The 24,629-nt window shown below is 35.0% G+C and overlaps 1 long non-coding RNA gene across 7 annotated transcripts in view; it reads right to left on the bottom strand.

Annotated features, from left to right (window-relative positions):
• The window catches only part of LOC102156199, a 422,250-nt gene that overhangs the window by 283,861 nt on the left and 113,760 nt on the right, over positions 1-24,629 (bottom strand). For 6 of the 7 annotated variants that reach the window (XR_005369328.1, XR_005369327.1, XR_005369330.1 and 3 more), the window contains exons 4-6: positions 5,946-6,029; positions 4,123-4,332; positions 3,216-3,384 (exon numbers count right to left, since the gene is read on the bottom strand). This is a non-coding gene — a long non-coding RNA (uncharacterized LOC102156199). The remainder of the gene's footprint in view (positions 1-3,215; positions 3,385-4,122; positions 4,333-5,945; positions 6,030-24,629) is intronic. The other variant, XR_005369329.1, reaches the window with a different exon arrangement.

Genomic DNA, 24,629 nt, shown 5'->3' with positions numbered 1-24,629 from the left:
CATATGTTTACGTGAGACATATGTATACATACATATGTATATATATGTATAAACTTTGGAAGTTTCATTATAAAACATCAGATTTATTAAAAATTTATTATTTAATAATCAGGAGCTGAGATAAGAATGGGCCATAAACAATGGTAAAGCAGAAAAGACCTACCATGATTCTAAAAATAAAATCAGATAGGTTGATATATATATATATAAAAGTTTTGGAAATTTTCAGAAAATGTTCTACTGACATTTGGGCCTTTGGTATTTTAGGAGGACAAAACTAAATCTCAAGTTTCTTTATACTGAGAATTAGTATATTGATGAGGCAAGCTGGGTGCTTGCAAAGGTATGAGGTAACTTAATCTTTTTGTAAACTAATCTCAGGAATGACAGTTCATCACTTTAGTCATATTCTGTTTGTCAAAAGCAAGTCACAAAATCCACCTTTGTGCCACAACAGAGCACAGATACTAGGGATCTTTGAGAACCATCTCAGAACCTGCTTCCCACAGAAGTTTAAATCATCGTAAAAAGATTTTTCACCTACACTATGTTAGAGGAAATGACAAAAGGCTAAGGAAGGTCTTCAGATTAGAGGAGACTAATGAGACATGACAACTAAATATAGTATGTGAGTTTGGATTAGATCCTGCACCAAATAGGAAAAGAATACTCTAAAGATATAATTAGGACACTTGACAAAACTGGAGTATGGATTGTAGATTAGGTAAATGTATTAGTGTCAAGTTTTCTGAGGTTAATAACTGTTCTGTAGTTATCTTAGAGAATGTCCTTGTTCTTTGAAAATCTACACTGAAACATCTAGGGGTAAGAGGCATAATGTACATAATTTTTACTCTAATGATTCAATATAATACTATATGCACATCATACCTACACAAACTACACATATGTTATATAGAGAGAGTACATGTAATAAAGCAAATGGAGCAAAATATTTTCAAAATTGGTGATTTGGGTTAAATGGTATACGGGGATCCTTTATATTAACATTGCTACTTTTTGTTAAGCTACAAATTTTTATTTCCAAATAAAAGATTAACTAATAATATAGTCAAGGTTACATGGAAAGGTTATAAGTAGTCTAGCCAGTGAAGGAACTATTCTTTAATAATTCAAAGTATTTGTTTTAGTACGAACCACATAGGGAAAATAGTTAAATATACTGTTTTTTATGTTCCAGGTACCATGCAAAATGCTTTTTTATGTTATTCAGTTCAAATCTAACCACATTATGGGATGCCTCGGTGGCTCAGCGGTTAAAGCATCTGCCTTTGGCTCAGGGCATGATCCTGGAGTCCCAGGATCAAGTCCCACATTGGGCTCCCTGCATGGAGCTTGCTTCTCCCTCTGCCTGTGTCTCTGCCTTTCTCTCTCCCTCTCTCTCTCTCTTTCTCTTATGAATAAATGAATAGTCTTTTTTAAAAAAAACTAAAATTCTCTACTGTATAGTTTCAAAAGCATTTGATTTCAGACACTGTGAAAAAATCAGCCTAAATAATCAACCTGAAGATTAGTGTCCAAAAGCAGAGAACAAAGAATTCTCTCAAATGCTGAAAAGGGCAGCTTCTCTTTAAATCTGTGCTCTTCCATTTTCACCTGCATGTCTTTATAATTCCTTTCAAACCCAGGACCAAAGGAAACAAGCCATTCAAGCCTGGTGCTTCAGAGTAGGTTCTGGCATGGGAACATGGGTAGATGGCAGGAGGGCAGGAAACCACATGTTTGTGGATGTGGAGCTGGCTTTACCAAGGAAGAGCTTTCAGGATGACCTGCTGTTGGTGCTGCCTGGGATTAAGTTTCAAATCTTTTGACATTTTGCCCCAAACTCCATTTTTTTTTTTTATTAATGGAGAAAGAGGTGAATGTAGATCAAGAATTCCCGCAGTGAGAGAGAACAAGCTTCTTTCTCTAACTTCTCTAACAGTCTTGGAGAATATTTGCTGATCTTGTTCTCTCAATGAAACAATATGACCTTTTGCTTGTGTATCAAAAAATGATTATGACAATCTGCCTATGAAAATCCTGAACCTATATCATTAGCACTTGCGAATTAGCTCGCATTTGCGGAGCACTTGCTATATGCCTGGTATTGTGCTTATCATTTTACATAGGCAGTAATTCAGGTGGCTGGGATTTGAACCCAATGCTATTGATTGTTTGCTTAATGATTAATTTATATTCCCTCTTTGTGAGAAGAGCCAGGAAGTATAGGAAATTAAATTAGACATGGACAACAGTCTCAGAAAGATTGCAGTCAAGTAATTGACTTAACGTATGTACATAAACAGTGAAGATATAAAGTAAAATGTACTAAATGCCATAAAAAAGTGATTTTATGAGAACAAGAGTCATCAATTTCTATGAATAAGACTTTATAGAGGTGGGAAAATTTAAGAGGAGAGATTTTGATATAAAATATAATTAAGTAAATGAACAAAATGTCATTCTCATTTTAAAAAATCATAAGAAAAAATAAAGTTGCTGAAAAATAGGAGATTAGTTTGAGAATAGAAAAATTTCACTTTGGATGAAATGTTTATTTTGCATGAAAAGCAATTTTAAGAACAGTTCATACAATTTCTTGAATACCAGTTTGAGATAATTTAGTGATACATTTTACGCAGAGCAAAGCTGTCTAAAGTTTTGAGCAGAGGAGGGACATGGTCAAGGCTGTGCTTGAGAACTATAATATCAATGCAGAAGCCAGCAGCACATGTAGTTACCTAAGTTTAAGTTTAAATTAATCAAAATTAAATATAATGAAAAATTCAGCTCTCCATTGCATTAATCACATTTCAATGCTCAACAGTGCCTAGTAACCTAGTAACTTCCATGTTGGACAGGAAAGATATAGAACATTTCCACCATCAGAGTTCATTCTATTGGGCAGAGCTGCTTTGAAAGATTAATCTGGTGGTACATTACAAGTGGACCAGACAGGGGAGGAACCCAGAAATGGGAACTTGATTTTAACAATCTGGGTTAGAATTCCTGAGTAGTTGTAGTAGAGAATAGAATTTTACTTATGAAATGCACAATATTGCCTTGTACTCTTCTGAGTTCTACAGATATTCATGATAAGGACATTTACTACATACATCAGGGACACCAGGCAGGATTAAGATCTTTATATTCCTCAGCAGAAATTTTCTTTGGCACACATGAGAAAAAGAAAAAAGATGGAAATGACTCACCAGATTATGAATAGCTGGAGATCCTAACTTCCATGTGGAAGCAGGGAATTCAAGCAGATGGGCTTCCTGAGATTCATCTCATGTGGGGATTATGGGTAACAACCGTCTGGCTTCCAATTTGGTTTGAATTTCAAGGGACATCCAAAATCATTCAGTTGCTCTTTAAAGTCTGTTTATACACAGAAAAATGCTATTAAGAATCTACACTCTTGATTTTCTTTTTTCTTTTTCTTTTCTTTTTTTTTTTTTTTTTTAGTCTTCTTGTCTTTTAGTTTTTCTGTAATCATGTAATCATGACAACCTACAACAGGGGCTTTCTCAGTAAGGAAACTGAGGCCAAAATGAAGTATTTGGCAAGATTACACAACTAGTTAGTTGCAAAGCTAAGGCAATAACTGATGTTCTGGAATTTTTTCCTCCTGCTTCTTGATATTTTCAGAGTAACTCAGAACTTCAACTACCCATTAATTTCCTTTTCATATACTCACAGAATAGCAGTAATTGTAGCTCCATAATTTAACTTATGTTCTAAACACTGTCACATTCAATATATATTGCGTTGAGCATTTGCTTTAAATTGGAAGCATGAGGAATTAAATCATGCTCATGGCTAAATGTGTCCATTGAGGAAACAAGTTTAATGACCTGTGTTCTATGTAGACATGACTACTCTCTCTCCACCTTCAACTTCTTCAGAGTCCGCATTACACTTTGTGGCTCTTACTTGTTTTCCTGTCTGTCATCCTCCACTAGAACAGGATCCACGTCATTCTTGCCTTTGTTCCCCTGTGCTTATCCCAGCTCTCAGCACACAGAAGCATTGATAAATAATGTATGAATGATATATGAGTAAAGAGGTAAATTGGAAACTCTTCTTATGTCTACCCGTATTAATCTCACTTCTGACCTTTTCAAGTACACAGGTTCATCAGGGGCACAGAGGAAAATAAGACCTTTCTTCTAGCACACCTTGACAGCCAATTCAAAACTGCACAGTGCAGCAGGAGGAGACTCTGCAGAGCCCTCTTCTTTCATGCCCAAAGGAGTCTTCAGAGTTTCTGGATCCCTTTAATACAAGTTAATTTCTTTTTAGTCCATTTAATTGACACTTTTTTTCCTGGAAAAAAAAAAAAAAGCCAGCCAGCAGTTTGCAAAGATGAGTCTGAGAACCTCTATGTGATCCTTAGGCATTCTAGAACCTGCCATACTGAAGGGATGTTGGCTGGTTGTGCCCTCCACAGACATATGGCTCTGTTCTTGTATTGACCAGAAGACGAGTCAGACAACAAAACTTAGTCCTACTACTCCTATTTGTACCCAGAAAAAGCAGGTAGAAATTTCATCAAGTTGAATCAAATGGTTTGAGATTTAAAATACTTCTTCGTGAACACTAAAACCTGAACCCAAAAGAAACAAGACAAAAATCGTTTGTCTTACTCATCTCAAGCATCAAGTGACGATGCCTAATACGGTGGTTCCACTTTGCTTCTTGTACCAAGCTGGCAAAGGGTTAATGTGCATTGAAGATTGCCTCATGATTCAAAGAACAGTGATTCAGATACAAAGAGACAATGTTCTCCTTTGTTTTAGGCACTGCTATCTCATCAGTGCTCCCCACCTCCCTCCTTCCAACACAATCAGATTTCTGGTAATTAGATGCATAAAACATTAGGGCTCCCCAAGTTCCTTTTTAACTCTGTGTCCAGTTATTACTGGTAGCGTTATGCTAACAAAGTTGAGGTACAAACATTATGTTTTTTACAAGACAGGCCTTTTGTGGCAATCAATGTTATATAATGCCTGTTCTTTAAAAGGCTGTTCTCATCATCATATTCCCATCAGATGACATAAAAGAGCTCATATCATAGAGAACTTATTCTTCATGAATGAGTATTTCTCAAATACCTAATTAAAAACATATATCTACCCATCCCAAAGCAGTCAAGTTTTGCACCACTATCTTTTAAAACTATTATTTTGCTCCTATGAGAGTATATTCTTTATTTGTATTACTGCATTCTAGGCAGTTCTAAATCCCACTTACTAACATCCATGTTAACACACTTGAGTACAGGCTGCAACACCGTGTCATCATCAAAGGGAAAGGGGAAGATCTTGTTAGAAGTGACATGACTTGATTAATATATAAGTTCAATACATTTAACACAATTTTACGTTTACTGGAAAGATGCGTAGAAAGTCAATAATTGCTTTAACCTTTATAATACATTTTATGCAAAGAGCAGTACTACACATGGCAAAAACATATTCTGAGAATAAAAGAATCCCTAAACGTGTGAATATGAGTTCAGAGTCACATACCTAGTAACTTCTAGATTCTCATTTTATTTCTAATATGAAGCCTTCTAATATGAAGCAAAGCCCCACTTTGTTTCAATTGCCTTGAAACAAATTTTATATGCAAAAGCACTGACTGAATTTCAGTGAATTTTATGTGCACTTTTGATATGATATGATATGAATATATATATATATATATATATATATATATATATATATATATTCCTGAAAATTCTTCTACTATGCAAAAATCTCACAATAAAAACAACAGGGGATGGGGTTATGGGGGGAGCAGTTTAGGGCACAATATTCACAAACTTCATCAGTAACACATATGAAAAAATAGCAGTCTAATAAAAGGGGTAACAGTTTTATATATATTAAATGATTAAGAAATTCATAAGTAGCAGTATAAATATAACACTTTACCTTGAAAGTTACCTGAAGTTTGCTTGTGGAAACTGGAGGGGTCTCAGCTCATACATTTTTATGAAGTGGTATAAGGAGTATTATCTGAAATTAAAAAGGAAATGTAGCATCAGATGTGGATGGCTGTGTCTCATAGCACAAAGAGAACTGAGACATGGTATGTGTGTGTATGTGAGTTTTCTGGATTTATACACCGCTTACTTCACCTGTATATAGTTTTCTGCTCTTACCTAGTGTGTATCCTAGATGAAATTGCACAAAAGCCAACATAAAATTTGAAATTTGCATTATGCTCAAATTAGCCCCCAATATATCAGTAGCACTGGAGTAGATCTGTATTTCAAAGCAAGTGTTATAGCAGAACTGACTGTCCAAAGTTTCTGGAGCCTGTGGCATTCCCTGGGAGCTCTCTGATAACATCATTCTTCAGGTCCCTGTGGACAAACCATGAAGCATGTCTTGAGGCGGGAAGGAACATCACATTCTGGGCCAATGGTTTAGAGACTCTTAACTTACAGAACCAGACTTGGCATGTTCGCTTCTCATCTGTCATCCAGACAAGTGCACTCAGCAGTTGAACTAATCAGATACTAGAGTCCATTTTGTTTCTCTTGGGCACAACATTTCACAGATTTCAAAGATAGACCCTGGAAGATAAGTCTGGCTTAATGGAAATGGAAACATTAAAAATCTTTTGAAAAAGTTTTGAAAAGGCCTCAAACCCATTGGGTGTTCATCATAGACAGAATCAATACCTTTCAGTGATTGACATGATTTTTTTTTGTTTTGTTTTGTTTTAAGTAGGGAGACGGAGAGAGACAAGATCCCACATTATTTGAGACAGGCCTGAAGCCCATTCTATGATTGCCCCAAGTTCATAAACTCCCCTTATGTGGCTTTGAGTTGGATTTTCTGTCATCTGCCACGGATGGACTGACACACTGCTCCACTCTGCTAAGATATGCAGAGAGAGAGAGAGAGAGAGAGAGGATTCAAATGAAGTCAAAAGCCTCTCTATGGCTCACCCTGGTGTTTCTGATGGATCATTCATGATACCTATGTATTGAGTACCTGCTCCCCTGATAGCTAAAACGGGCAAACCTCAACACAGGCAATTTCCACTAGTGCTTGGGATCCAATGGCCACACTTTTTGGTCAACCTGTGCAGAGCTTTAGTGGGGTGGGCTGTCCTCCATGCACTCTCCTCCCCCTCAAAATCACCCCCATAGTGTCACTCAAAGCTCACTCTAATTGTGTACTCCCCAGCTCTCTAGCCAGGCCATCCCCCATCCCGCCCCGCCCACTCTGCTGGAAACAGTCTCTGCCTCCCAGCCTTCACACTTTTCCTCTTCCTTTTCTTTCTGTCTGCCATGACTTTCTGCTCCGTTCAATCTTCATCTTTTTGCTTGTTGAGGATTTACAAGAATAAAGCACATTGCCCTTCCCCAGCCTCCACCCTTGACCTTGGAGATGTGTCTGCTGATTCCTGTCCCTTGTCCCCCTAATTGGCACTTTCCCTGATGCTGACAGCCTCCAGAAGTCCTCTTTCTGAACCCAGAGCAGAGATCATTCTGTAAAGCCATGGGTTTCAGGGCTCCAGCTTGAGCCTATGTGGAGCTTGCTCTGGGTTCAGAGTAGTCCTGGCACATGTAATGTGCCAACAGAGCTGGAGAGTGGAGGGATCATGTGACCATTTTCAAGACCCGAGGCTTCATATGGGCCCTCTCTGATCTTCAGTTCCCACATCTTTAAAAGGTGGACAGGAAATAATAATACCTACCTCATATAGTTATTGTGAGGTTAAATAACATAATACATTCATGATAACATTCTAATGCCATTATATACAGAACAATACACTAATAATAATTTTCATATGTTCTTGCATCTGCTTCTTGATTTAATTTTAAATGTTTTTATGAAAGTAAAATATATATACAGTAAAGTACAAATCACAATTGTATCATTCAATAAATTTTTACAAACTGATCATAATCTGTGCAATCAGCATTCAGATCAAGAATCAACACATTAACAGAACCTAATAACCAAAAAGCCTCATTCATCTCTTTCCATTACTCTCAGCCAGGATACCATAAGTGTCTTTACTTCTAACTGTGTAGTTTAGTTTAGTTTTTAAAGATTTTATTTATTTGAGAGAGAGAGAGAGAGAGAATGAAAGTGGGAGAGAGGCAGATGGAGAGGGAGGTGGAAAGGGAGAAGCAGACTCCCCGCTAAGCAGGGAGCAAGTGGGGGGCTCCATCCCTGGACTCCTGGATCATAACCTGAGCCGAAGGCAGACACTTAACCAACTGAGCACCCCCAGGCTCCCCAGTGTAGTCTAGTTTTAACTTAAATTTTTTTTATTTAAATGGGATCTTTCAATATATACTCTTTCATATCTGGCTTTTTCTTTTTTTGGGGGGGTCGGTTAAACCTCTTGTTTATAAATTTCATCTATGTTGTTGCATGTGGTTATGAATCTATCCACATTGCTGTATGGTTATCACTGTGTTTATATATCACAATATACTGATTGAAGAAAATATGCTGTTGTCAATATTTGAATTATTTGACATATAAAACCAACAATTTGCACATGGCTCATACTAATATTAATCCACTCCACTACTCATAATCATTTGAGTTTTCAAATCTTGGTTAATATGAATTATGCAGCTGTGAACATTTTAGCACACGTCTTTATATATTTTTTTAAGATTTTATTTATTTATTCATGAGAGACACTGAGAGAGAGGGAGGCAGAGACACGGGCAGAGGGAGAAGCAGGCTCCATGCAGGAAGCCTGATGTGGGACTCTATCCGGGTGTCTCCAGGATCACACCCTGGGCTGAAGGCGGTGCTAAACCTCTGAGTCACCTGGGCTGCCCAGCACAAGTCTTCAAATGAACATAAACAGAATTGCTGAGTCAAAGGGCATACATATGTTCAGCTTTAGAAAGTGCTGCCAAACAGATTTCCAAACTGAGTGTACCAATTTACACTCCCAGCCACATCATACGAGGATTCCAGTTGATCCACACCATCACTAACACTAAACATTTTCTCTCATTCAGATTTTAGTCTTCCTGGTGGTTTCAATTTGCATTTCTCTAATGAATAATAAACTTGAGTCCATCATTATATGTTTATTTGGATTTTCCTTTTTATTAGTTATCTGTTCAACTTTTTGCTCATTTGTTTTTCAGTGTATGATTTTTTTCTTGTTGAATTTTAAGATATCTTTATATGCTCTGGATATCGGTTTTTATCAGATGTATTTTATTATTTTTCTCATCTTATTGCATTGAATAGTATAATATGAATAAAAATACGCATATTTTTTATTCCCTGATCTTAACGGGAAAGTTTTCAATATTTCACCATTGAGTATAATGTTAGCTATGGTGGTTTGGAAAATATTCTTAACCAAATTAAAAATGTTTCCTTCTATAACTAGTTTACTATGAATTTTATCAAGAAGGGATGTTGAATCAAAAGTTTATACTCCACCTATGAGAAAATCACGTTTTTTCTCCTTTTCTGGGATAATAGGGTGAATTACATTGATTTTGAAATGTGAAATCAGCCTTTCTTAGATGGAGTAACCTCTACTTTGTTGTGTAGTATTTTCCTTTTTGAATATCACTTGTTACAATTAAAATGTTATAGTAATAATTTTATACCTATGTTTATGAGAGAAATTGGTCTTTAATTTTCCTTCTTTATAATATCTTTGTCAAGTCTTAGGTTATGTGGCCATCACTAAAATAAAGAAAGCTGTTAAATGTTTCCTCTGTTTCTATTATCTGAGAGCGATTGCATACATGTTAACTTATGGGTGTTAATTTTAACCTTAAATGTTTGGAACAATTCTCTGGTAAAGCACTTTCTTTGTAGGAAGGTTTTTAATAATGGATTTCAAATTTATGGTAATAGTGATTTATTTTTTCCTTTATTTTTGTTAAACATTCTGTCAGTGCTTTACTTATTCTATTAATCTTTTCTAAAAATGTTTTATCTTAGTTGTTTTCTCATTCTATTACACTGGTTTCTGCTCATATCTTATTTTTCTTTTCTTTTTCAGAGAATTGATATATTCTTCCTTTTCTAGATTCTTGAGATGGAATTTTAAATCATTTTTAACCCCTTTTTAAAATATGTATATTTACAGTATATATGTCCCTGTAAACATTGATTTCATTATGCTTTATTTGTATCCCACAAGTTTAAATCTGTTGTATCTTCATGATGATTCAGTTCAAACTAATTCTCATTTTGATTTCTTTATATTTACTTATTTATTTGTTTTTATTTTTATTAATTTTTAAAGTTGGCTCCATGTCCAAAGTGGGGCTTGAACTCAAGACCCTGAGATCAAGAGTTGCATGCTCTACCAACTGAGACAGCCAAGCGTCCCTCATTTTGACTTAATTATTCATGTATGACTTAGAGATTTCTTATTAAATTCTAGACAGTGGGGTTTTCCTTGTGATATTATTAGTTACTTCTTATTAGTTAATTGCATTGTGATTAGAGAATAAACTCTAAAATATATTCCTGTCTTTTGAAATTTTTGGAGATTCTTTATGGCTCATCAGAAGGTTGATTTTAGTAAATATTCCATGAGAACTTAAATTCTGTTACTGCTCATTGCATATGTTTCAGGTTTCTCAAGATTGCAAGTTGTTGCTCCAGACCTGTGCAGTTGGAAAAAAGGTTTCCCTCTCCTCAGCATAGGTGCTACACATGGGCCAACACTACCCTCAGCTCAAACAGGAATTGGCAATTCATTTGCAAGAAAAAATAACTGGTGATTCAAAACTCATTTGTATAGTTTCTCTCTGTGTAATTTTATTACACCTAGTCCTTACTGATTCCAAAGATTTCTCAAAACTTAAACAGTATGATTTTTGTAATTTATCCACTTTTTTTCACATTGCTACAGGGGAATGAATGCTAGCCCACTGTGACCTACTACATCCTGTTTAGAACATGAAATCAAGACTCCCTAAATACTTGTAAAAGTAAGTAAAGATTTTTTTTGAAAAAGGCATCAATACAAAAAATTTTGCAACACAAAGAAAAGCGCTCCTAGAGCCTTGATTTACTATAACAAATATTTATTAATTATCAACTGGTCACAAGCACTATACCATGTGCCCTGCAATTAACAAGTTAGACTGTCTTGGTACCAGATGAACTTATAGTCCACAGAGGAATCGGAAAAGGAAACATAAATTGCAATGCAATGTAGAACCTGTTATAACAGGGAGATAGGATTATCTCTTGGAACTCAGAGGACACAAGGATTGCCTACCCATAGGATCCAAGAGAGAGTTTACACATAAATAACGTTACACGATTCTGAATCCTGAGCAGTGTTTGGAGGCATAAAAGGAGGAATCCTATTCTAGGCAGAGATAGCATTTGCAAAAACTTAGTCTCATGAAATGGTATGGAATATTTATTGAAGAGTGAAACATGACTGAATTAGAATAGAGTCACGTGTGAGTGTCTGGAGTTGAAGTGCACGTGTAAAAATAAGGTCAAAGGGGTAATTTCTGGCCACATTAAAAGAGGAACTGAATCCAAAGCTAGAGGCTTTAGTGTTTATACTGAAAGCTATCTGGAATTCATAGAGATGCTTAAACAAAAGCAAATCCATGATTAAATTATTTAAGAAACAGTAGCAGTGGAGAGAGCAGAATGGAAAGCAAAAGACTTGAGGAGAAGGAATATTTCTGCAGGAGTCTCACAAAAATGAATTTTTCTACAATGTTACTTATAGATTAATTATAGATTTTGATATGCTAAATCATGAAAATGACTGACAAAATCACCCTCTAAATCTATTAATAGAGACTACAAGTGGCCAAAGCACAAAGCTTACCTCACTCTCTTGTCATTAATGTGTGTTTTGATGCCACTAAGTAAATAGGTTTCTCCCAAATGTAGTTGTTTTTACAGTGACTTATTTTCTTAAAGATCCTGAGAGAAATCCCAAAAGCATCTTTTTAGAGCTCTGTCTGATTTGTTTGCGATGTTTCTTAGTATCATTTTACCTTACTTAGCCAACACACTTTTTATCACTTAACTTTCCTATATATAAATAAAAATGAGAGGAGAGAGACAGATTGGTATGAAAGAAGAAAAAAATGAGAGGATTGTGAAGTGATGCAATAAAGCCTAATTTCTAATAACTGGCTCTTGCCTCTTATCCTGGCCTTTCATCTTGTACATTAAAAATATCTTGCCAGCAAAGATTCTGTAAGACGGCTCAGCTTCTTCTGTATAATTAGGGTAACATCTACTCTGCCAAACTTTAAAGTGCTATTCAATGCAAAAACACTGGTACATTAAAGTAGTAAATAGAGATCATTACCCAGACTTTAGCCTGTTCATTTTTTACTTTCTTCAGATTTTAAGCTGATTAAGTGATCCCCTACAGACAGACCCTCCTGTGACTAAGTTTGGCTGAAGTGAGAATAGATACAAATTCAGAATCTCATGGAGCTTCAGAGATCTCAGACTGCATTTGATAAATACTCTTTTTTTTTTTTTTGCTGCAACCTATTACCACATCCCATACTGTGATTTGACTGTTGGAGCCATTTCAGCCTGACTCTTCCCTATGAAGTAAATACTCGGATGGTAGCTAGATCGGAACCTTTGGAAAATAATAAGTTATTATGCTTACTTATAACTTGAAACCTTCTTAAACATTCAGTATTCACCCTGTGAGGCTGTCCCCATTTTATTGAAGAGAAAACAAAAGCTCTAAAATATTAAATAATTCATCCAATGACACACAAGTCACACAGACAGGACTGGAAGGAAAAACTTTTGGTTCCAAATCTTGGTTCTTTCCACACATTGCTTCTAATATCCCTGGTAGTCAACCAACCTGAAATCCAAGTTAAACACCAAATATTTTCCTAGTTTTGAAAGACTAAACTCTTATTGTATGATTCTAATCCTCTCACTGAAAGAAGGAATCCTATGCTGACTTTGTGTATATTCATATTCAGCAGGTGTTGAATGTTGTAAATAGCATTAATATTTCACATCCTCTAATCTATGAGTCAAACTCATATATACAAGTGTCATTTCTTTTGTATTTGAGCCTCAAGGTGATTTTATCATGAAAAGTGCAATTTGAAAACCTCTAATAATTGACATCTGTCAGGCCAGCAGCATTTTGCTGATGTAAGTAATATCTAGAATTGTGCTACCAAGTTATAAAGGCCATATTAACAGCTACTAATTGCAAACACAGTGAAATTACCCCTAAGTTCTTTCCAAAGGTTTAAGTATTTGTTTGTTTTATAACCCCAAAGTTTAATAGCTTGCCCTCTTTTCAGAATAAACCATATTCTCCTGGCCTACCTCCAAGTAAGTTTGCCTATATATCTTAAAATAATTTCTAATTCTTGTTCTCCACTTAGAAACACATAGAAACACATGCAATCCACAAATTAACTTTTTAAAAGTTCCTGAGACTTCCAGTTTGCTGGGATCAACTTGTTCTCTAACAAAGAAGAAAAATGGACTCAAATCCTAACCACATAAATAGTAGAAAATACGGAGTAGTCATGATATATCTAAGGAGTCATAATTCTCTATTTGTTCAGGTTTATATTTCCATTCAAGTCTTAGTCTGTCTCTGTAACCTACATATAGTAAACTTTTCTGAGATTCTGGGACACTGTGGGGGTTTCTATTCTGAAACATTATGGCAAATTTTCTCTTACTGGAATATAGTTGACATATAACATTAGTTTCAGGTGTACAACATACCGATTCATATTTGTATATATTACCAGATGAATGCCACTGTAAGTATAGTGTTTAACATCTGTCACCACACAGCTATACAATTTTTTTTCCTTCTGATGAAAAGTTTTAAGATCTGCTCCCTTAACAAGTTTCAAATACTTGTTCAATACTGCAGAACAGTATTGTTAACTACAGTCACCAAACTATACATTACATCCATGACTTATTTATTTTATAGCTGGAAGCTTGTGCCTTTTGACCCCCTTTATCCATTTTGTCTACCCCCCTCCCAAAATGCCTGCCTCTGGCAAGCACCATTCTGTTCTCTGTATATATGAGCTTGTTTTGTTCATTTTTAGATTCCACATATACATGAACAAACCATTCCACAAAAGTGAACAAATAATTTTACATTAAATTTTGGATGCTAGTCATCATAAAATTTGTTAAGCATTCTGGGCTCTGAATTTTCACTGATAACCTTTTTTATCGAAACCACAATGTCATGACTCCCTTTTCTTTCTCTTTTGCCCTCCTTTTCTCTTTTCCTCACTAGTTCTCCAATTATGTATTTATATGTCACAGAGGGAAGTTTAATTCTCTTTTTATTTCACTTTCCCAAACTGCTAAGATCTGAATGCTAATTTTATAAGCAAAATACTAGGCAGATTTCTAAGAACTCTCAATGACCCAAGCCCTTATCTAATCTCTAGTTTGTGTAGTGGAGACGCTTGTTTCCAACCATGAGGATGTGGTGATAGGATGTCACTCCTGTGGTAATGTTTCATCACATGGTAAAGATAAAGGGATTTCGCAGATGTAATTAAGGTCCTCAATTAGTGAACTTTAAGTTAATCAAAAGGGAAAATATTAAGTGAGGCTGCATGAGCTTCACTTAATCAGCTGAGCCCTTTAAAAGAGGATCTAGAAGTCAGAGACTCTCTTTTCTGGACCTAAAGAAGCAAGCCACGTTGAATTTTACAGATTCAAATAAATGAATTCTGCTAACAAGTATGTGAGTTTAGAAGAGGACACTGAGCATCAGGTGAGGTCCCAGCTTCTGTGAACACTTTGACTATGGTTTGTGAGCCCCGAAGTAGAGGACTCAGTGAGGCCGCACCTGTAGTCCTGATGCATAGAGAATGTGAGGTAATAAATGGATTTGGTTTTAAGCTGATATACTTGTAGTGATTTGTTACACAGCAATAGAAAACTAATATAATATCTAACTCCATGGGAATCTTAAACTAACCATTCCTTTCCCTAACACAATAAGGACAACTTCTGAAGACTGGCTTCTTTGGGATTCCTGATGGTGAAGCAGAATCCAGTGAAAATCATTTGGGTTTCACATAACATGAAACAAAGATGAGCATACATGAGGAATAAAAATAATGAGCCAGTCCGCAGATCACTTTATGATCATTACATTTTTGTAAAAAAAAGAGGGCGGAGGGAGAGGGATAATCTTAAGCAGGCTCCACACCCAGCCCAGAGTTTGATGTAGGGCTCGGTCTCACCACCTCGAGATCATGACTTGAGCCAAAATCAAGAGTCAGATGCTTAATCGATTCTTAATCGACTTAGCAGCCCAGGCGCCCCTTTGTGGTCATTTCAGTACCACAATTGTTTAGAACTAGAGTGGTTAGATCATCCATCTCCATGTAAATAGGTTAATAGTTGGCATCTTCTGTTGAAACATCAACATACCCAAGCTAAAATAGATTTTCCATTCTTTTATCATGACATAATCTTCATTTATGAAAAGTGAAGCTGCAATAATGTCATCAGGATATCTGATCTATGAAGTTTCTTAATAATGGTAGCAGGTTGTGTTTATGTAGTCACACTCACCTACTGAGTCCCACTATATGACTAATCACAGTTACCTTGAAGCTGAGAAACCAGTGTTAATTTTTAGCCTGAAAACAGAAGGTAATAAACAGACCTACATCTGGGCCAAGTAAGAGAATTTAGTCTGTTTAGAACCATAGAAAACTGAATTAAATCACAGATCCTTGCTACTTAGATAAACGCTTATCAGCTGCAAAATCTGTCCTTAGATATATGGGATACTCATTTTTAATTTGAACCATGTCTTAGGGTTGCCAGATTTAAATCAGAATTTCATCAATGACATTTTATTAGCATAAGTTAGTATAAGTATATTCCATACAATCGAACTCAAGATTATATAGTTTTCATAAGTATCCTGGGTAATTCTTCAGAACTTTAATATCTGATAACAAATGCACTTTATGTTAGGTCCTATGCTCCACTCTGGGATGCAGAAAAAAATCTAAGATAGTTTTTCCCCTGGAGCTTCTCATTGACAAGTGTGGGATATGGGGAAATACAAAAATACTTATTGGATCTTTTTCTGCCTTTTACTGCCCTATAAAATACCACTCTTTTCCAATTTCATTAGTTTTATTATCAGAGTTTCACAGGATGGTATTGTTAGCCTGTGACCTTACTCAAATTTTAGAAATACAATTGATGTTTTTTAAACACTTAGACTTTCAGAGTGCCAGGCAATTATCAATGAAGCATTTATTTCTTTGTTGTTTTCAAAATATCCTGGTTGCTCTGTCCTACTTTCTCTAAGTTGGTTGTTATTAAAGATGAAAATGTCCCCAAGAAAGGAACATGCTCAAAATGTTCTTAACAAGAGATTTTGAAATATTTGACCTGTCAGAAACAGGGATTTCAAAGGGTGACAGTTAAGTTCATCCAATTCCCACACAACTGCTGTGCCATCAGAATTCAGTGCTACTGTCTTCAGACTAAAAGCAGAAAACATTATACATAAGACATAAGAAAATTCTTTCTGCTGATTTGGAGTCATTCTCTGCTTTGAGAATATTCATGTCCTTATTAAAAGTGGTAGCATCAAAGAAAAGATTTATAACTGATATAATTCTCTCCATTTTCAATTCCCCTTACCCTGATGTATTTTTTTCCATAGCACGCACTTGCTTGTAACATACTATATCATTTACTTATCAGTTATCCCTATTGCTCATTGTTTATCTGTCCCTTTTAGATAAGGTAACTTCCACAAAAGCAGAGGATTTTTCTTAAAAGGGTTTTGCACACTGATACCTCTTAAGTAGCATATAAAAAGGGCTCATTAAATTTGTGTAAAAAGTAAACTAATAAAATAATATTCAATCACTCTAGTCCTAATCCATCTCCAAGAAATAAGGCATTTGGCACTGCTATGCTAAGTTTTGTCCAATATGCTAGAAAAAAAGCATTTTAGAAGGATAAAAATGTTTATCTCTGTATATCAGAGGGAGTTACCAGCCAGCGAACAATAGGTCCCACTCTTTAACTCTCTGACTGTTGTAGAGCTGAGTTTATGCTGATTTATTCCTATCCTCTCACCTGGAGATTATCTGACCAATGATCAAAGATCAACACTGAAAATATTGTTGGCATTGGTTAAAAATCAATAGTAAGAAGCTTCGACTCTCCACATCAGCCTTTGCCTCTCAAGGACAACTCAGTCCTTCCATTTTCTCAGTTTAAAAACCTTGTTATTATCCTTGATTCCTTTCTTTGGTGGTCCACCTCCCGTAAGTAAACCAAATACTGGCTTTAACTCAAAGGATATCCATATCCTGACTGCAACTCATGACCAAGACTTCTATCCCATCTAATCCAGGTCACTATCATCTCCTGCCTAACTGGTCTCTCTGCTTCTACCTTGCCCCACCAGAATCTGTACTAACATTATTAGCAAAGTGATCCTGTTTAAGATGTAACTTCATTATTTCTTGACCCAAACCCTCCAAAGCTTCCTGTCTCACTCATAGTAAAAGTCAAAATTCTTAAAATAGCCTACAAAGCCTAGCATGATCCAGGTTTTCATGATCTCTCTGACTTCATCTGCTACTCTCACAATCACTGACTCACTCCAGCTACAACTGCTCCCTTGTTGTTCTGGGAAGACTCCAGACACACTCTTGCCTTAAGGTCTTTGCACTTCTTGTTCCTTCAGCCTAGAATGCTCACTCACTCACTCTCTTGTAGTCTTTGTTCAAGTGTCCCCTTCCCAGTTTGCGCCTTTCTGGTTCAACTATTTGAAATTGAAAAGCACAATGCCTGACCCTCCCTTTTCCATTTCCTAACTTACATTCTTCATAACACTAATTCATAACACTATTCAATTTACTTGCTTATTTTTTAATTGTCTTTCTCTGCCCACAAAAGTGGAAGCTCCATGTGGGCTGATGTTTTGGGCTATTTTATTTTCTGGTGTATCTATAGTGCCCACAATAGTGCCTGGCACACTTAATAAATGTTTGTTAAAAGAGTATTAGACATTAAGAAAAAGTATCTTATCAAAAAAACTGACAAAATCACACATTCACCCAGACAGTTCAGTTTTGCTCATAATTTAAATAAGTGAAATGTATAAATCCTTATAGTCTTTTTTAATTTTATTTTTTATTTAATTTTATTTTTTAAAAATCCTTATATAGTCTTATTCACACATTTATTCAGTAAACATTAAAAGTCAAACTCTGGGGAACATAAATTGGAAAGAATGTCAATTGAAGGAGTTTATAGTTTAAAAGAGTAAAGATATCGGCAGAAATAATTTCAAATTATTATATATATTAAAATACAGAAGAAATAATAAGATATTATGTACTTAAATGCTTGCTATCCATAGAGTACTTAAATTTTAATAATGTTACCATTATATACCATATAGAGTAGGATACCCAGTATATGTTTAGCAATATATTTATAAGCAAAGTCAGAGACTAGATAAAATAGGGAAACTCTGGATTAAATTAGATCAAATAAATTTCTTTTCTGTCGAATTAATCAGACTATGTTAAGGTGCATTGTGACCCTATAAGTGGAAAAATACTCAGATTTAATTTGGTCAAGGAGGTAAGTTTTTCTGTTGGTTTGTTTTTAATTAAATCTAGTGTTCTGAGGAACATTGGAGCACATAGACAGAGAATTTCATTTTATTCTCTCACAAATGACTTTGGGAGCACTCAGGTAGCTCAGTCAGTTAACTGAGTCCAACTCTTGGTTTCAGCTCAGGTAATGATCTCCGGGTCATGAGATTGAGCCCCAAGTCAGACTCCATGCTTAGCATTGAGTCTGCTTGAAATTCTCTCTCCTCTCCTTCTGCCCCTCGCAACTTGTGCTCTCTCTCTCTAAAATAAATAAATATTTTTCAAAAATTGACTCCAATTGGACACCTGAAAGTAATAAAACACTGTAGTTAGTTATACTAGAATTAAAGTAAAAATGTAAAAGAATGTCTTTTAAAAAGTGGCTCTTTGACTTAGTGTACAGATAGACTTATTTAGCAGAGGAGGGAACTAGGGTTGAGTGAGTTAATAATTTGCCCAAGTCACTTAGGAAATCCACAGGTTTTCTCAGTGGAAAATCTAGAATAGGATATAAAGTTTTGATTCCTAATTGAGGAATCTTCCCCAACCTAAATTAGTTACATCTTTCTTGGTGTGAAAATGCGTATCCTTCTCATTGCACTTGCTATAATATTCAATGATCACCTCTTTATAAGACATTCTGATCTATTGCTCTATTAGATCCTTATGAAGAGTAGCTATAAGTAATTCATTTTTTACATTCTTGTTGCCTACTATTGTGTCAGGCATGGAGGAAGTGTTCAATAAGTATATGTTGAATAAACACATATATGTATGTACAAAGGAATGAATGTGGAATTGTATGATTGAACAAGTCTTTTGATTACAAAATTCTGCTTCTTTGTAAACTCATTAAGACTTTTTAAAAAATAAGATAGTTTTTGAAAAAATGAGTAACACCAAAGACTGGTAAGCAACTGCCTTATCTTTTTCATTTCAGGTAGAATACTTTTGTGTTTAGAGCCATTATGTGTCATTAGATATAAAGAAAATAAGCAATGATGAAGGAAAGTACTCTAAATTCTTTTCTAGTAAATTAGATCACTAAGCTCTCAGACCATTAAGACATGGATATTTTTTCCTCTCTCATCTCCATATTTTGCTTACCTCAACATCTGCTTTCCTTTCTTGGAATAGGTTAAAATTCTATATACTATTAAGCAACTAGTAAATATTAAAGTTACTAAAAATGAATGACAACCTGTGTTGTAAAGTATTTCATATGAATGTTTAATTTTTTTAGTTATGGATATTATAAAATATTTTTATGTTTTTATGTGCACTTAGGATCAGAAAGCTAAAAAAATTAGGTGCCCAAATTAAATATCACAAATTGGAACTATTTCAATATCTCCATTTTATAAAGAAGCTTGAACTCACATCAGTTAATTTGAAAATAGCATAAAATACATGTGCCAATTTAAAACATGTTCTAGGGACACCTGGGTGGCTCATAGTGGTTGAGTGGTTGAATGTCTGCCTTTGACTTGGGTAGTGATTCTGGGGTCCCAGGATCAAGTCCCACATCAGGGTCCTCACAAGGAGTCTGCTTCTCCCTCTGCCTATGTCTCCGCCTCTCTCTCTGTCTCTCATGAATAAATAAATAAATTAAATCTTTAAAAAAATGTTCAAAAAAAACTTCTATACTAATGTCATTTATAATTAGAAAATGTGAGGCTTTTAAAATAGACTTTATATTTTAGCACAGTTTTAGGATCATAGCAAAACTAAGTGAAAGGTACAGAGATTCCCCCACACTCCACCTGCCCCCACACATGCATAGCCATTATCAACTTCCCTTACATATTTTTTATAATTAATAAACCTACATTGACACTCCGTTGACACCACCACCCTAAAAACATGACTCTTTGACTTAATATATCTATTTAACAGAGGGTCACAGAGAGCTAATAAATGTCTAAGATCACTTAGGAAACCCACAGTTTTTCTTTTCTATAGGTTACATCAGGGTTCATTCTTGGTGTTGCATATTCTATGGTGTATGCACAATCTTGTTAAATTATCCCGTGTATCCACCATTACAGTACCATACAGACAAGTTTCACTGCCTTAAGAATCCTCTATGCTCTACCCCTCATCCCTCCTTCCCACTAACCTTTAGTAACCACTGATCCTTTTACTTCTCCCAGTTTTACCTTTCCTAAGATGTCATATTTTGGGATCAAACAGTACATAGGCTTTTCAGAATGGCTTCTTTCACTTAGTAATATGCCTTTAAGTTTCCTCTATGTCTTTTCATAGCTTAGCGGCTCATTTCTTTTTAGCACTGTTTAATATTCCATAGTCTGGAGGTACCACAGTTTACTTATCCACTCACATACTGAAGGGCATATTGGTTGTGCTTAAGTTTTGGCAATTATGAATAAAACTGCTATAAATATGTGTGTGTAAATTATTGTGTGGACATGAGTTTTCAGTTTATTTGGGTAAATACCAAGGAGCTGGATCACATGGTGAAACCATGTTTAGTTTTAGAAGAAATTGCCAGTCTGAGTTAGGAAGTATTTATTCCCTCAGCTTCTATCTTCTGAAAGATATTATACAGAATTGGTGTAATTTCCACTTTAAGTGTCCATTAGAATTCACCAGTGAATCCAGTTGGGCGTGGTGTTTTCTGTTTTGAAAGGTTAATCACTAATTCAATTTCTTTACTAGATACAGGCCTATTCAGATTATATATTTATTTTTGTATGAGTTTGTGCAGATTGTATCTTTCAAGGAATTGGTTCATTTCATCTAGGTTATCAAATTAACAGACACAGACTTGTTCATAGTATTCTCTTATTATTCTTTTTTTTTTAAAGATTTTATTTATTTGAGAGAGTGAGTGAGTGAGACAGAACACAGACAGAGAGGGAGAAGCAGACTCCTTCCCCCAGTGAGCAGAAAGCCCAACATGGAGATCAATCCCCAGACTCTGGGATCATGACCTGAGCTGAAGGCAGATGCTTAACCTACTGAACCACCCAGGCATCCCTCTTTTATTATTTTTTTAATGTCATGGAAGCTCTAGTGATGTTTCCTCATTTATAGTTTTCTTTCTCCAAGTTTTAATTTAAATTCTAGGTAGTCAACATACAGTGTAATATTGGTTACAGGTGTAGAATTTATTGATTCATCACTTATATACATCACTCAGTGCTCATCACATGTACTCTCCTTAATATCCATCATCTATTTATACCATCTCCCACTCACCCTCCTTCTAGTAACCATCAGTTTGTTCTCTATAATTAAGCGTCTATTTCTTGCTTTGCCTCTCTTTTTTTGTTGTCCCCTATGTTCATTTGTTTTGTTTCTTAAATTCCACATGAGTGAGATCATATGGTATTTGTCTTTCTCTGACTGACATTTTGCTTAGCATAATGCTCTCTAGCTCCAACCACATCACTGCAAATGGCAAGATTTCATTCTTTTTTTATAGCTGAGTAATACTCCATTGTGTGTGTGTGTGTATATATATATATATATATATATATATATATACACCACATCTTCTTTATCTATTTTTTTCTTCTTTATCTATTAATCAGTTAATGGACATATGGCCTGTTCCCATATTGGCCATTGTAGATAATACTGCAATAAACATCAGGATGCAGGGTGCATGTTAAGGTATTTTTTTTATGGTCCAGAATGTGGTTTATCCTGTAAATATTCGACGTAAGCTGGACAAGAAAGTGTATTCTGCTGTTGTTAGATAGTCTATAGACGTTCGTTATATCCAGTCGATTGATGATGTCGTTAACTATGTGTTTACTAACTTTCTACCTATTGGATCTGTCTCTTTATGATAGAGGGGTGTTAAAGTCTCCAATTATAATAGTGGATTCATCTATTTTTCCTTGCAGTTCTATCAGTTTTTGCCTCACATAGTTTGACTCGGTTGTTAGACACATACACGTCAAAGATTATTATTTCTTCTTAGAGTATTGGCCCCTTTGTCATTATGAAATTGCTGCTTTTTACCCCTGATAACAACCCTGGCTCTGAAGCTTACTCTACCAAAATTTATATAGTTACTCCTGTCTTCTTTTGAGTAGTGTTAAAATCCATGGTTATGGTTATGGTTAGCATAACTTTCTCCATTCATTTACTTATAATCTATATGTATCTTTATATTTAAGATGGGTTTCTTGTGGACAACATATAGTTAAGTCTAATTTTTTGATCCATTCTATTTTTATCTCTTAATTGATGCATTTAGACTACTGATGTTTACAATGATTTTTGATATAGCTGGATTCATATCTACCATATTTATTAGTGTTTACTATTTGTTACTCTTGTACTTTGTTCCTATTTTTGTCTTCTACTCTTATTCTTCCTTTTGTGGTTTTATTTGAACATTTTGCGTAATTCTCTTTTCTCAGTATATCTGTTTTGCTCCTTTTTTTTTTTACTTTTTAAATTTTTTTAAAGATTTGCAATATACATTTAAAAGTACTCAAGTCCACTTTCAAATAACACTATAACACTCATCAGTATAACATCTTATAATAACAAAATTATCCCAATTCCTCCCTCTTGTCCCTTATATCACTGCTGTCATTCATTCACTTATATGAATGCACATATAATGCACATAGGCATATATAAGCATAGATAAGCATACATATACATACATAATATATATGGACATAGTCAAATACATTGCTATTATTATTTTGAATAAAGTACAAAAAATAAAAGTTTTATTTACCTTCACTTATTCCTTTTCTGATTCTCTTTCTTTTTTTATGGAGATCTGAGTCTCTAACCTATATCATGTTCCTCCTCTCTGAAGAAGTCATTTTAACATTTTCTGGGAAGATGAGTCTACTGGCAACAAATTCCCTCAGTTTGTATTTGTGTTGGAGGATCTTTATTTGTCTTTCACTTTTTAAAAGATAATTTCACAGGGTAAAGACTTCTAGGTTAATGAGCCTTTTTCTCTTAACACTAAATATGTCACTCTCTTCTTGCTTAGCTTCTGAGGGGAAGTTAGATGTAATTTGTATCTTTTCTTCTCCTTAGGTAAAATGTTTATTTCCTCTGGATTGCTTAGGATTTTTTTATATTTGATTTTCTGTAGTTTGTAACTGATATATCTAGGTGTAGTGTTTTGTTTTGTTTTGTTTTGTTTTGTTTTGTTTGCATTTATCCTGCCTGGTGTTCTCTGAGCTTCCAAGACCTGTGGTTTGGTGTCTGGCATTAATTTGGACAAGTTCTTATTGCCTCAAATACTTCTTCTCTTTCTTTCTTTTTCTTCTGGTATTCCCATTACATGTATATAATACCTTTTGTAGTTTTCTCGAGTTTTTTTTTAATATTCTTTTCTATTGTTTCCTTCTTTTTTTTCTAGTCATTTTTTTGTTTGTTTGTTTCTGTTTGCTTTTTAGTCTTTGAGGTTTCTATTGAGATATACTCAGGCCCAAAGATTGTTTCCCCAACTGTGTATAATCCACTAAGAAGCCCATCAAATTTTTAATTCTTCATTTATCTTACAGTATTTTTGGTCTATAGCATTTCTTTTTTGAATCTCTCTTGAAATTTCCATTTCTCTGCTTATATTGTCCATCTGTTCTTTCATTCTGTTTACTTTATCTTTTGGACTGCTTTGTATATTAAACATAGTTGTCTTAAATTTCTGCTGTAATAATTCCAATACCCTTGCTCATAGCTAAGTCTGGTTCTGATGCTTATTCTATTTCTTCATCCTGTTTTTTGCCTTTTACCTCATCTTGTAATTTTTTCATGATATGCTAGGTAACAGGAACTGCTATAAATAGGCCTTTAATAATGTGGTGATAATGTATTGGGGGAAGGGAGTCTATTATTAGGCCTCAGTCTTTTAGTGACACTAGAACTGTGGACTGTGAACTATTACGTGTTTCTCAGTTTTTATCTCCCCTTAGAGGTACAGAATGGCTCAATAGGCTAGAGTTGGGTATTTCCTTTCTCCCAGTTCAGTAAG

Source organism: Canis lupus, chromosome 14 (assembly GCF_011100685.1).
Source record: "Canis lupus familiaris isolate Mischka breed German Shepherd chromosome 14, alternate assembly UU_Cfam_GSD_1.0, whole genome shotgun sequence".
Lineage (NCBI taxonomy): Eukaryota > Metazoa > Chordata > Mammalia > Carnivora > Canidae > Canis > Canis lupus.
The sequence above is the reverse complement of the archived record's forward strand: the minus strand, read 5'-3'. Positions and strand labels throughout refer to the sequence as shown.